The 14,032-nt window shown below is 38.7% G+C and overlaps 1 pseudogene; it reads right to left on the bottom strand.

The window, feature by feature from the left end:
• Positions 1-4,817: 4,817 nt before the first annotated feature.
• Positions 4,818-14,032, bottom strand: part of LOC118802104 — a 50,351-nt pseudogene continuing 41,136 nt past the window's right edge.

The raw sequence follows: 14,032 nt of genomic DNA, 5'->3' as shown, positions 1-14,032 counted from the left end.
AATTAATAAAAAAATAACAAGTAGTTAATAACTTATTAAAGCCATAATTAATGTTTAATTTTTGAGCCTTAATGTAAAGTGTTACAGAGTAAATATGTAGTCCTGGTCCTGTGTTGTGTAAATATATAACACTGGGTTTTATACTAAGCAGTAGAATAGCTATATACTAAGCTGTACATTAACAGTAGCTTTATTTAAACAGCATCTGTCATAATTAGAAGGAAATAAATAAGAGAAAAATTCAAATCCCACAACAAACATGCACTGAAACAGAAACTGAAGAGTCAGTGCTGTAAACCCTGATAAGCTCAACTCTGACACTCAAACCTCAGACTCAGTTCTGAATCTCAGTCTTTCATCTATTTGTGATTCATTACTTTCTAAAAAACCTGCAGCTTTTAAGTTTAAAAGACAAGCTTAAGTCGTCTCAGACTATAGTTCTGTGATCACTTGAGCTTTTAAGTTAAAGTCTCTTCAATGTTTCTGATCAGATCTGATTAAGTTTATAGTGCTGACTATATAAACATTTTCCTCACTTATGAAGTTGTATGCCATTTTCCAAGATGGCGCCGAGTATGGCTGCCGTGTTGCGAGCTCCCGCTTACTTTTGCAGTTTTTTGTTGTTTTTGTGTTTGTTTTTAACTCTTTTTGCACTAAATGTTACTGGTTTTATCACCTACGACCGACAAACACTTCTGGAAATCAGATCGTCGATCACTCACCGGAAACCGGACTTTGAGTTCCATAACGCCGATCCTTGTTTGCTAACACTGGAGAGGCGCCACTCATCTGGGCCGCCCGGCCACGCACCCGTCGAAGACGCCGGAAAAGAGGCAAGAGAGCCGGCGTGCTCGTCAGACTCAGACGACGTGCCCATCGGCCGCCTCTTCCCACCATATTACTGGCTAACGTGCAGTCCTTGGAAAACAAGTTGTGTGAGCTTCATGCACGGGTCGCCTTCCAGCGAGAGATCCGGGACTGCAGCGTTATCTGCCTCACAGAAACGTGGTTATCCGATGAGGTCCCTGATAATGCCATTGAACCCGCCGGGTTCTCTCTGCACCGCGCCGATAGAACCAAGCAGCTCTCCGGGAAAAGCAAAGGAGGAGGTGTATGTTTTCTGATCAATAACGCTTGGTGTGATCGGAGGAATGTACATTTCATCGAGTCTTTCTGCTCGCCGGATTTGGAATTTCTCATCGTGTTTTGCCGGCCGGCGTGGCTGCCCCGTGAGATAATGGGACTCTGTCTGGCCGCGGTGTACATCCCCCCGCAGGCGGACTCGGACCTCGCGCTCGGGAAGCTACACGAGGCTATCAGCAAGCAGATGACCGCGCGCCCGGAGGCTGCACTTATTGTTGCGGGGGACTTTAATCGGAATAACCTGCGAACCTACTGTCCGACATTATTCCAGCACGTAACATGTTTCACTCGGAAAGACAGGATTTTAGACCATGTTTACTCCAGCATCCGGAACTGTTACAAATCCCTCCCCCGACCCCCGTTCGGCAAATCAGATCACTCCTCCATCCTGCTCCTGCCCACCTATAGGCAGAAGCTGAAACGGGGGCCGGTCACTACCAGGGAGGTGCGCCGCTGGTCTGACCAATCAGATGCTATGCTGCAGGATTGTTTTGATCATGTGGACTGGGAAATGTTCCGTGATTCGTCGGGCAGCGTGGACGAGTACGCAGACACAGTCACCGCCTTCATACGCAAGTGTGTGGATGACGTAGTGCCCTGCAGACAAGTCCGCGTTTACCCCAATCAGAAGCCCTGGCTGAACTGTGAGGTTCGCTCCGCCCTCAGCGCACGCAGTGCTGCATTCAGAGCGGGAAATACGGAGGAGTACAAGCAATCCAACTACGCTCTCCGTAAATCCATCAGAGCAGCTAAACGTGCGTACAGAATGAAAGTGGAAGCACAGTTCAACACAGCCAACACACGAAGCTTATTGCAGGGGTTAAATACAATCTCTGACTATAAAACTGCCTCTCGCACTCTGCCCAGTACCAGCGCTGATCTGCCGGACGAGCTTAATAACTTCTACGCTCGCTTCGACAGAATTCCCGCAGCACCACTGGAGAGCGCCCCGCCCACCGCTGATCCCAACCCCCCCTCCGTCTCCGTAGCTGATGTGTGCAAAGCCTTCAAGAGGGTGAACCCACGCAAGTCAGCAGGACCAGATGGCATTCCCGGGAGAGTGCTTAAAGCCTGCTACAGGGAACTAGCAGGAGTTTTTGCAGACATCTATAACACCTCACTGTCTCTCTCGGTCGTGCCAGCTAGTTTCAAACTAGCCACCATTGTGCCAGTTCCAAAGACAACTAGTATTACTTGTCTGAACAACTGGCGACCTGTTGCCCTGACCTCCATCGTAAGCAAATGCTTTGAGAGGCTGGTCAGGGATATCATCTGTTCCTCACTGCCTGCCACCCTGGACCCACTGCAATTTGCATATAGGTGGAATAGATCCACCGACGATGCAATCGCCCTGACCCTGCACACTGCCCTCTCCCACCTGGAAAAGAAGGACACGTATGTGAGAATGCTGTTTGTAGACTACAGTTCAGCATTCAACACAATCGTTCCTTCGAGGCTCGACTGCAAGCTCCGGGATCTGGGTCTGAACAGCACACTGTGCAGCTGGTGGTAAGGATGGGAAGTATCACATCCTCCTCTTTGACCCTCAACATCGGAGCCCCCCAGGGTTGTGTGCTCAGCCCGCTCCTGTACTCCCTGTACACCCATGACTGCACTGCTAGACACAGCTCCAACGTCATCATAAAGTTTGCTGACGACACAACAGTTGTGGGCCTGATCTCCAACAGCGATGAATCGGCCTACAGAGAGGAGGTTAAAATCCTGGAAAACTGGTGCCAGGAGAATAACCTCTCTCTAAACGTCAGTAAGACCAAGGAGCTGATCGTGGACTTCAGGAAGCAGGAGAGAGTACACCCATCGATTTCCATCAATGGGACTGTGGTAGAGAGGGTCAGCAGCTTTAAGTTTCTCGGTGTTCACATCAGCGAGGACCTGACATGGGCAGTGCACACCTCACAGGTGGTGAAGAAGGCCCACCAGCGCCTCTACTTCCTCAGAAGGCTGAGGAGGTTTGGCCTGAACCCCAGCATCCTTAAGACCTTCTACACCTGCACTGTGGAAAGCATCCTGACGGGCAGCATCACCACCTGGTACGGGAACTGTACTGTTCGTGAGAGGAAATCTCTGCAGAGGGTGGTGCGGACAGCACAGTCCATCACCGGGGTTCAGCTCCCTAACCTATTGGATTTATACACCAGTCGTTGCCTGAGGAAATCCAGAAGGATTATGAAGGACCCCTCCCATCCTAGTCACTGTCTGTTCTCTCAGCTGCCGAGTGGTAGGAGGCTCAGAAGCTTAAAAGCCAGAACCAGTCGGCTCAAAGACAGCTTCTTCCCCCATGCAACCAGGCTATTGAACAGCCAGTAATCACTGCTCTGCCCAGCCCAACCCTTCCCATTACACGTACGTGCACCCACTGTACTCTCGCACTTTACTTGCATAGCTGGACTTTGAATACCTATCCAAAGACAATACTCTCCCCCTGCGCTTCCACTTAACTTCCTGTACCTTGCACTTTACTAAATACTCTGCCACCTACTGTACCATCTTCTACCTCCACACCTAGTGTGATTATTTGCACATCCACATAGCATTGTAATATCCATTACTATATATAGTATATAGTTGATTACACCCACCCTACATTCCCAGTGCAATATTATATGTCTCGGTGCAATATTATTATTTTTAAGTTATTGTGTAAGATTATATGTATATATTTTAGTTAAATTGGTTTTATCTATTCTTCTATCCTATCTATAGTTTTGTTTATCTATGTGTAAATACTGTTCTCTGCATAATTTGTGGAACTCGCACTCAAGTTTTTCACTCACCTGTGTCCCTGTACTCTTGTGATGTGACAATAAATCTGATTTGATTTGATTTGATTTTGATTTGATGTGTTTTATTGATTGTCGTAACAGTTCGTTTCTTCACTGTTTCACATTCTGCTAAAGTGACTGCTTGTTAATGAAGCTGTGATGATCACAAGTTCAGATGTGGGAGTTTTGAGAGTGACGTTCTCTCACAGCAGCCTTTAAAACACTCAGAGCTGCTAGTTCAGTAACTTATTAACAAACTGACATAAACAGAGACTCAAAGCTCCATCATGATTAGAATAATTAGTATGTTAAATGTCAAACACATCAGCGCTACAGAGAGCTTTTAATCTGGACCTACACAACACAGTTTTAGCCTGATTTTAACCCAGATCTGCCCCTTTCAGCACATTTTCACTCTGAAGTGATTTTCCAGATCAGGATCTGGATCAGAAGTGATTGACGGTGAAGATGATTTGGTGGAGTGAGAGGAGAAATGAGTCACTCTTTATCCTCCTGATCCAACTCCGGAGTGATCAGAGTATCTCCGATATTTTCAAACATGTCTGATTTTTAGGACTCAGAACATTCTCGAGTCCCGCAGTGTGAGATGGTCAGTGATGGAGCTGAGCGAGTGACTCAGACAGCAGCCAGTGAGAAGCCAGAAGAGAGAAAAAGGTGAAGAGATGCGTATAAACGCTGCGTCTGCAGCCAACTGAGGAGACAGAGGAGCTGCTAGTAAAACACAGCCAATAAGAGTCTTTATCATGTTTATAATGTCTGGATCCAGATGTTGATTCACTCTCTTCACAGTTTCAGATCAGCTGCCAGTTTGTAGTGAAATGTTCTCCAGTTCTCATGGTGATCTCTGCGTTCTCCAACACACTTTCACCCTCAGTTTGAGTTTTCACTGCACATAAGAGCACAAACAGGTCTGATCCACATTCTTAAAAAGACGGTTCTGAGGGTTCTTTAGTTAAAAGATGTAGAACCAGTTTCCTACATGTAGCTTAATCAGGGATTTTAAACTGTGAATCACTATTAGCATTTCAGTTTAGTCTAAAATCAGATTTAATACCTGTCTGGGAAAACAGCCCACTGTGTGTGTGTGTATATACACATTTATCAGAAATCATTGTTACTCACCTTAGATCTTGTAGTCTGTAATGTTTATCATGCTGAAGGTCAAACAGCAGCTCATGTCCGGTCTTTATCTGTTTATTCTCAGACAGATTCAGCTCTCTCAGGTGTGAGGGGTTTGATTTCAGAGCTGAAGCCAGAGTAGCACAGCATTCATCTGTAATATTACAATTCTAAAGCCTGCAGAGAGAACAATGTCTGAGTCTGATGTGGCGTAAAAAGCTAAAAGTGCATGTTGCTGTTGATGAAGATGTAATTCAATGAGCAGTAGCTGATATCAGGCTAATCACACTCTACATTTCTTCAATTATTTTAGGAATAAGGCTAAAAAACAATAATGATATTTTTCATGATTGCTGTGCATTTTTATGACCTTTATTTAAAAGTATCAATAATTATGAATGACTCTGTATTACTTTATATTCAAGTTGTTTATGTTATTATGGTAATTATCTTTGTGTTTGAATATTTTACTAATTAAAGATACCTTTCATTTTTCATAATTCTTTAAAAATGTCAAAGTAAAATAAGTTAATATATTTTGTTCTATATTAGGCTTCAAAGTCATTCTCTTGCTACATTAATTATTAAGGTCAGTGACTCAGAGTTTGAATAGTTTGCAACTGCTGGACATTTTGAAACAGAATCTCAGACTAGTGTTTTAGTATTTAAGGTCAGTCTGACTCTCAAGTCCATGAATTAATGATCTGGTCTTTTCTTGGTCTTAATAAACACATACTTCAGTGCTACTCAGGCATCACTGTGTTGAGAATCTGCCAATGCACTGCCGCCCTTTTCATGTTTAAAATACGATCTGCTCTCTGATTGGCACATGAGGAAAAACAGGTCACTGCTGTCCTCATTTAACATCCAATCAGGAAACTCAAATATGATTACATAAAACAAACACAACAAACAGCATGATGAGAGAACTTCCAAATATGAGCTCTGCACCAAATAAGTTTTTCCTTTATTTTTTAACATAATCAACTTTTCACCCATCCATGACTGTTATGCACCTTTTCTTTCATTTGTTCCTTCCCCATCCCTCCATTCTTCCATGAACTGCTACTAAACTGATAAGACTCCTACCCTGTTTAAGTTTATTTAATGAATAATAGTGTAGGTTTTATTTTTATTAAATTAATTTAATAATGATGACATCTACAAGAAATTCAGTGATAAAATCTATTTTAAACTATTTCACTTCTCTCTCTGTCTCTCTCTCTCTCTCTCTCTCTCTCTCTATCTATCTATCTATCTATCTTGGCTTGTCTCTTTTGCATCTCTGTCCTCACCTCACTGCTTTTTCCTGCAGTCGTTAACATCAGATACAATACATTTACAGAATGAACAGAGACATTAAATTATTATTATGGTAACACTTTACATTAAGGGTCGCTAATCAATAATTAAATATATAATAATCAACTATTAGTTTCCCATTATTTAGTTATTAGTTAACTCTTCATTAAGCATTAACTATTACTTAGTAATTGATTAAGCACATCAATTAGTAATTAAGTACACTGTTAGTTGATAAATTAGTTTGTCGTTAGTTTGTGGCTTACTTACTCATTTTCTGTGTGCTAATTGCTGCTTATTACATTGTTAATTAACTAATAAGTATTTTTCTTCATATAAAGAAGTAACGTGATAACTTACTAGCACTTATGTGTTAATCCCGCTAATTATCTGTTAATAACTTTCCATCACCTCCATATATTCAGTTGCTTCACTTTTCTCACTTTGGTTCATTAAAGATGCTTATGGTCACATCTGACCGTAAGATGAGCGCACACAAATTTATGGACAGTTTTGTTATTCATCACGTTCATCTTGGCATATCTGTACTCATATCTGGTAGGAGTGCATGTAAACTTGGGCATAAATGCTGGATATGTGGCTAATTAACCAAAACTATTATCAACATAAACTGTAATTGCAAAAATAAGAACAACAATAGAAAATTTCAATAATACTAATTTGTGTGCATGACAGTCCAGTACAAAAGTGGATGTACTTACTTTACATGCACATTGATATAAACAAGTGCTGCAACTATTTCATGTTCCATTTAAAGACACATTACACTGTGCTTTTGTTTCATACTACTGACTCACAAACACAGCTTCGATCATACACTGCAATAATACAGCGTTTATTTTAGGGAATTAATTACACTAAACAATCACTCTACTATGTTAACAACACTGAGTATTTAGTTTTATTTCACATTTTATTTTTTCCAGTTGTTTTCATTTTAATACTAGTAAGTTTGGTCAGCAGGGGAGGAGTACACTCACTGCTGGACATCAAACTCCACCCATGAGCACAGCCATTAGCTTTCATGACAAACACTGCCGTTTTATTAGCTGGCTACTGAAACATCTGCATGAATTAGTGTGTGCTTCATGTAAATGATATGTAAATGAGGTGCTGGTAGGCTGGTTTCATGCACTGAAGCTGATTTATCATTTATGCTCAAATCTCCACTTGTTTCCACATCGTACAAAATTGTTATGAATCAGACACAGAGCAGATCATACCTTATAAAAGGCAAAAAAAAGGTGTTCTTTTTTATGTAACTTTGATGATTAATGGCCATTAGATCTTTACATTTTGACCATTAATTACTTCTTAAATTCCATTTAATCAACCATTCATTGCTTCTTAAATTCCTCTTACTTAACCATTAATTACTGCTTTTGTGTCCCTCCAAGTAAAGTGACAACACAAAATCAGTAATTAATGGTTAAGTAAGAGGAATTTAAGAAGTAATTAATGGTCAAAATGTAAAGTTCTAATGGCCATGGGCCCTTTTCACAAAGAGTCGCGATTACGTCCGGATTAAGCCTTAGCAGTGAACTATAATGCTCAAATACTGAGCTACAACAGACATATGTTAGTTTTCGTGCACTATCATGACAAAAAGTGAGAACAGGAGGTGAATGGAAGCACTGATTTAACTGTAAACACAGCTAAAATGCTGTGTGTGGTGTAGCCCTGCTTTCTGCTGCTGCAGCTGCTCACATCAAGCAGTGTCTCTGTAGTTGAACAACATGCCAGCAATTTCTGTAATATTTTTGTTTTCAAAAGAAATAAAAGTTCTTCCATGTAGTATGAATTTGGTAGACGTTGTTTAGCTGTAGCTAGCTAGCAACGCTAGAAGCCATTTCTAACTGTAGCTGTGTTCCCAAAATAAGGAAGCTAGTTAGCTTTCATTAGCTGCTGCCACCAGCCGGCTAGCGTGGAGCAGGTTCTGTGACACATTTAGCTACATGATGGCAGTGACTTCTGACATAAACACAAACAAAAACTTTTATATGTAAAGTCTATTTTACAGACCTCGTTTAAACTGTATTAGCTTACGGTAGGCTAGCAGGCTACAGTTGCTAATTAGCTAGCCTACCATTAGCAGTTTGAGGAGCACCAGCTTCGTATGAGCATCAAACTTTAAAGCTAAGTTAGCTCTAACGCTGGCTATGTTAGCGATCTGCCAAACAGCATTATTCTTATAGTTTCATGGCAATTTTTGAAGCAGCACTTCAGAAAACATCCACCTTTCATTGCTCAGTCAAAAATGCGACTCCTAGCTGAAAAAAACATCTGAAAAAGCTGCTTCATGTTAGCCGGGCTAGTTCGGTTAGTAGTAGCTTCTAGCTAGTATAGCTAGCTTAATATAAACAAAGTCTATAACATTCATGCTACATATAAAAGTTCTTCTTTCTTTTGAAAACAGAATATTACCGACATCACTGCCGTGTTGTACAAAGACACAGAGACGGCTTGATGTGAAGCAGCTGCAGCAGAACTGCAGTAAAAACAACATACAGCATTTTAGCTCTGTTTACAGTTAAATCAGAGCTTCCGTCCACTTCTTATTCTCACTGCCACAACCGTGCAGGAAAACTAAAATACAGCTGTTGTAGCTCAGAGTTTGAGCGTTATAGTTCACTACTAAACTTTTTGACATCGTGTCTGCAGTAGCTATATGGAGAGGAAGTGAGTTTTACCCTGCTAATGCTTAAACCGGAAGTAATCACGAATCTTGTGAAAAGGGCCCATTAATCATCAAAGTTACGTAAAAAAAGAACACGTTTTTTAGTCTTTTATAAGGTATGAACTGCTCTGCGTCCGATTCATAACAATTTTATACGATGTGGAAACAAGTGGAGATTTGAGCATAAATGATAAATCAGCTTCAGTGCATGAAACCAGCCTACCAGCACCTCATTTACATATCATTTACATGAAGCACACACTAATTCATGCAGATGTTTCAGTAGCCAGCTAATAAAACGGCAGTGTTTGTCATGAAAGCTAATGGCTGTGCTCATGGGTGGAGTTTGATGTCCAGCAGTGAGTGTACTCCTCCCCTGCTGACCAAACTTACTAGTATTAAAATGAAAACAACTGGAAAAAATAAAATGTGAAATAAAACTAAATACTCAGTGTTGTTAACATAGTAGAGTGATTGTTTAGTGTAATTAATTCCCTAAAATAAACGCTGTATTATTGCAGTGTATGACCGAAGCTGTGTTTGTGAGTCAGTAGTATGAAACAAAAGCACAGTGTAATGTGTCTTTAAATGGAACATGAAATAGTTGCAGCACTTGTTTATATCAATGTGCATGTAGTTGGCAAGTAAGTACATCCACTTTTGTACTGGACTGTCATGCACACAAATTAGTATTATTGAAATTTTCTATTGTTGTTCTTATTTTTGCAATTACAGTTTATGTTGATAATAGTTTTGGTTAATTAGCCACATATCCAGCATTTATGCCCAAGTTTACATGCACTCCTACCAGATATGAGTACAGATATGCCAAGATGAACGTGATGAATAACAAAACTGTCCATGAATTTGTGTGCGCTCATCTTACGGTCAGATGTGACCATAAGCATCTTTAATGAACCAAAGTGAGAAAAGTGAAGCAACTGAATATATGGAAGTGATAGAAAGTTAATTAACAGATAATTAGCGGGATTAACACATAAGTGCTAGTAAGTTATCACGTTACTTCTTTATATGAAGAAAAATACTTATTAGTTAATTAACAATGTAATAAGCAGCAATTAGCACACAGAAAATGAGTAAGTAAGCCACAAACTAACGACAAACTAATTTATCAACTAACAGTGTACTTAATTACTAATTGATGTGCTTAATCAATTACTAAGTAATAGTTAATGCTTAATGAAGAGTTAACTAATAACTGAATAATGGGAAACTAATAGTTGATTATTATATATTTAATTATTGATTAGCGACCCTTAATGTAAAGTGTTACCAATTTTTGCTTTTAATGTTTTTGACCAAATATTAATGTTTCATTTTTCTTATTTGAGAGATACTCCTGACAACACCAGTGAACTTGCTAGCTAGCATCCTCACTAGGTCTGCTGTCATGGTAATGGGTACAAAAGGTAGATTAAATAAACAATGGGAGTGATTTATTGTGAAACCGAGTATATAAAGATGTATTCCATTAATATTCAAATCAACAGTTCATGGTTTCTGTAACTGTAGGTGACCTCGACATATTAGCATGGCATAAAGTGACTGATAGCGTTAGCTGGCTAACTGGCATGATGGTTAGCATGAGAGCTGCACCGCAATAGGAATGTTATGCACATAAACATTTGCTTTAATTAGCAATTCAGTTGCGAGTGAACAGAAATTCTAAAGTAGGGAATTTGATCACAGCTGAAATATATAAATATTATATATATATATATATATATATATATATATATATATATATATATATATATAAATGTTTATTTCTTTCACATTTCTTTACAGTTTACATGTGTCTTGTAATGTGACTCAGCAAATACTGTTTAATACAGTTTTGGCTAAAATAAATGTTTGTGAATTCAACATGTATTGTACTATTAACTTTTTACAAATACATAAATGTCATGTAACAGAATTGCATGAATCCTACAAGTACCTTTGATTTAAACGTTGTTTCATTCATTCCAGTTTATTAAACATGATGGAGAAACATAAATTATAATATCATTTTTTTACATTAGATTTATGTATTTAAACTGTGTGGAAAATTGACATGTAATTAAAATACATAGGTTTTAACTTTTGGGCTTAAATATTTTTTAAAATGTACATGCATTAAGAGTCAGGGTGTCCTTTAATGAATATCAGACATTCATTTTTTAGTGTTGTTTCTTTACTGTTTTATTTCTCATTAAGTTTTCTGTACACAAACACACATGTCCATCTAGTCCACACACTCATACTGTATTTACACACACTGTGTCTCCCTCTGCTGCTGGAGCTCCTCACACACATTCAGAAATCACTTCATTTCTTCATGATGTCGTCACTTTGGTCATCAATAATACACATCATATACACCTCATTCTGAAAAACAGAAAGAACTAAACGTTAACTATCAGTACAGAAAATAAAAACACTATTTTCAATACAAAATTAGTCAGTATAATAACCAAGTTACTCATTTAAAATATTTAGAACCAGTTTCCTACATGCAGCTTAATCACAGAGATTTTAAACTGTGAATCACTATTGGCATTTCAGTTTAGTCTAAGATCAGATTTAATCCCTGTCTGGGAAAGCAGCTCACAGTGTGTGTGTGTGTGTGTGTGTGTATACACACATTTATCTGAAATCATTGTTACTCACCTCAGCTCTTGTAGTCTGTAAAGTTCATCACACTGAAGATCAGACAGCAGCTCACATCCTTTCCTTATCTGCTTATTAAAACACAGATCCAGCTCTCTCAGGTGTGAGGGGTTTGATTTCAGAGCTGAAGCCAGAGCAGCACAACCTTCATCTGTAATATTACAATCCCACAACCTGCAGAGAGAACAATGACTGAGTCTGATGTGGATGTAAACAGCATAAAAAGCTAAAAGTACATTTTTCTGTCGATGAAGATTTATGTCACTGAGCAGTAGCTGATATCAGGTTGTCACACTCTACACCACTTATTTTTGAGATCAGGCTAAAAACAATACTGATATTTTTCATGATTGCTGTGTATTTTTATGACCTTTATTTAGTAAATTGTCAATAATTCTGAATGACTGTTATATTTTATATTCTGGTTATTTATGTTATCATGGCAATCACCTTTGTGTTTGAACAAATTACCAATCAAAGATACCTTTCATGTTTCATGATTCATTAAAAATATTACTTAAACTTAAATAAGTTACTATATTTAGTTCTATATTAGGCCTAAACATCATTCTGGTGCTACATTAATTATTAAGGTCAGTGACTTAAAGAGATTGAATAGTTTACAACTGCTGGACATTTTGAAACAGAACCTCAGACTAGTGTTTTAGTATTTGAGTTCAGTCTGACTCTCGAGTCCATGAATTAATGATCTTGGTCTTTTCTTGGTCTCAACATAAACACATATTACAGTGCTACTCAGGCATCACTGTGTTGAGAATCTGCCAATGCACTGCTGCCCTTTTCATGTTCAAAAATACAATCTGCTCTCTGACTGGCTAATGAGGAAAAACAGGTCACTGCTGTCCTCATTTAGCATCCAATCAGGAAATTCAAATATGAAGTAAGTAAACAAACAGCATGATGAGAGAATGAAAAGTTTCTGGAGAATAACTACCAAATATGAGCTTTACACCAAATAATTTTCTCCTTTAGTTTTTAAACAAAATCATCGCTCCTTTTCCCCATCCATGACTGTTATGCATTCTCCATCACTCCATTCTTCCATGAACTGCTATTAGTTCTATAAACTGATAAGACTCCTACCCTATTTAGTTTTATTTAATGAATAATAGTATAGGTTTCATTTTTATTAAATTAATTCAATCATAATGAATCCTACAATAAATCCAGTGATAATTTTAAACTTTCATTTCTCTCTCTCTCTCTCTTTCTCTCTTTCTATCTTTGCTTGTCTCTTTTGCATCTCTGTCCTCACTGATTACTGTAAAAGCACACACTAAACATCCATTATAAAAGGCTGTCTGTACTAAAGCCCAGCTAACAGGGACAGCACCTACTCATACAGTTAATGAGACAAAAATACAGCCTAATCTACCAGCTGATTTCTTAATAATGTTACCATCAATGCTGGTTATCAGTGAACTTTCTCATGCTGGCTGTAGTTTGTTATATGTAGGTAACATAATACAACTTTAATGACTTAAAATGAATAATGGGGTTTGCATTTTACAGGCATAATATATAAATTATGATCACAAACATTTTTGCCATAGCGATGTCATATGTTGGCCTACAGCATGTGTGCTGAATACATGAACATCTCAAGAAGTCTAAGTTACTCTGGTTCTCAGGGCAGCGTAACATCTCATACAGAGATAAACAGAGTGGACAGTTAAGTCCAGGGCTGAACCACAGCTGTTCTGAGGTCAGCTGAGAACCTGTCACTGCTCACTGTGTAGTTTCATCACTTTTTCCACATTGAATCTCATAAAAGCCTTTAGAAACTTCAGAGGACCTCAGTGTCCCAGTGCTAGTCCCCAACATGACGGGCGCTAACAATGTACTGAAGCAAATGTGCAGAGCAGTGGTTGCTAAGCAGCGACTGGAGGGTTTAGAAAAAAACACAGAGCTTGGCAGATTTTGATTGGTAATACAGTGACAGTGCTCACAGAAAACCAATCAAAATTCATCATCCCAGAAATGAAGCATAATAAATATTCTGTCCTGTTGTGTTGGGTAAGTCTCTGATACTGCTGAGTAGACTGTATTATCATAATGGAGCTGTTTCTACATTCAAACTCATGAACTGAGGAAAGTGAAAAACCCTTCTGAACCTCCTGAACTCCTGACCTTAGTGACCTCTTAGCGAATTACAGCCATGCTTTACACTATGACTCCTTAATAACCTCATAAATATGAACAAACAAATCATGAACTAATATAGTAATTATCTGTAATGAATAATGTGTTATGATTCATTAATAAAGAACAA

This window comes from Colossoma macropomum, unplaced genomic scaffold (assembly GCF_904425465.1).
Source record: "Colossoma macropomum unplaced genomic scaffold, Colossoma_macropomum, whole genome shotgun sequence".
In the NCBI taxonomy this organism is placed as follows: Eukaryota; Metazoa; Chordata; class Actinopteri; order Characiformes; family Serrasalmidae; genus Colossoma; species Colossoma macropomum.
The sequence above is the reverse complement of the archived record's forward strand: the minus strand, read 5'-3'. Positions and strand labels throughout refer to the sequence as shown.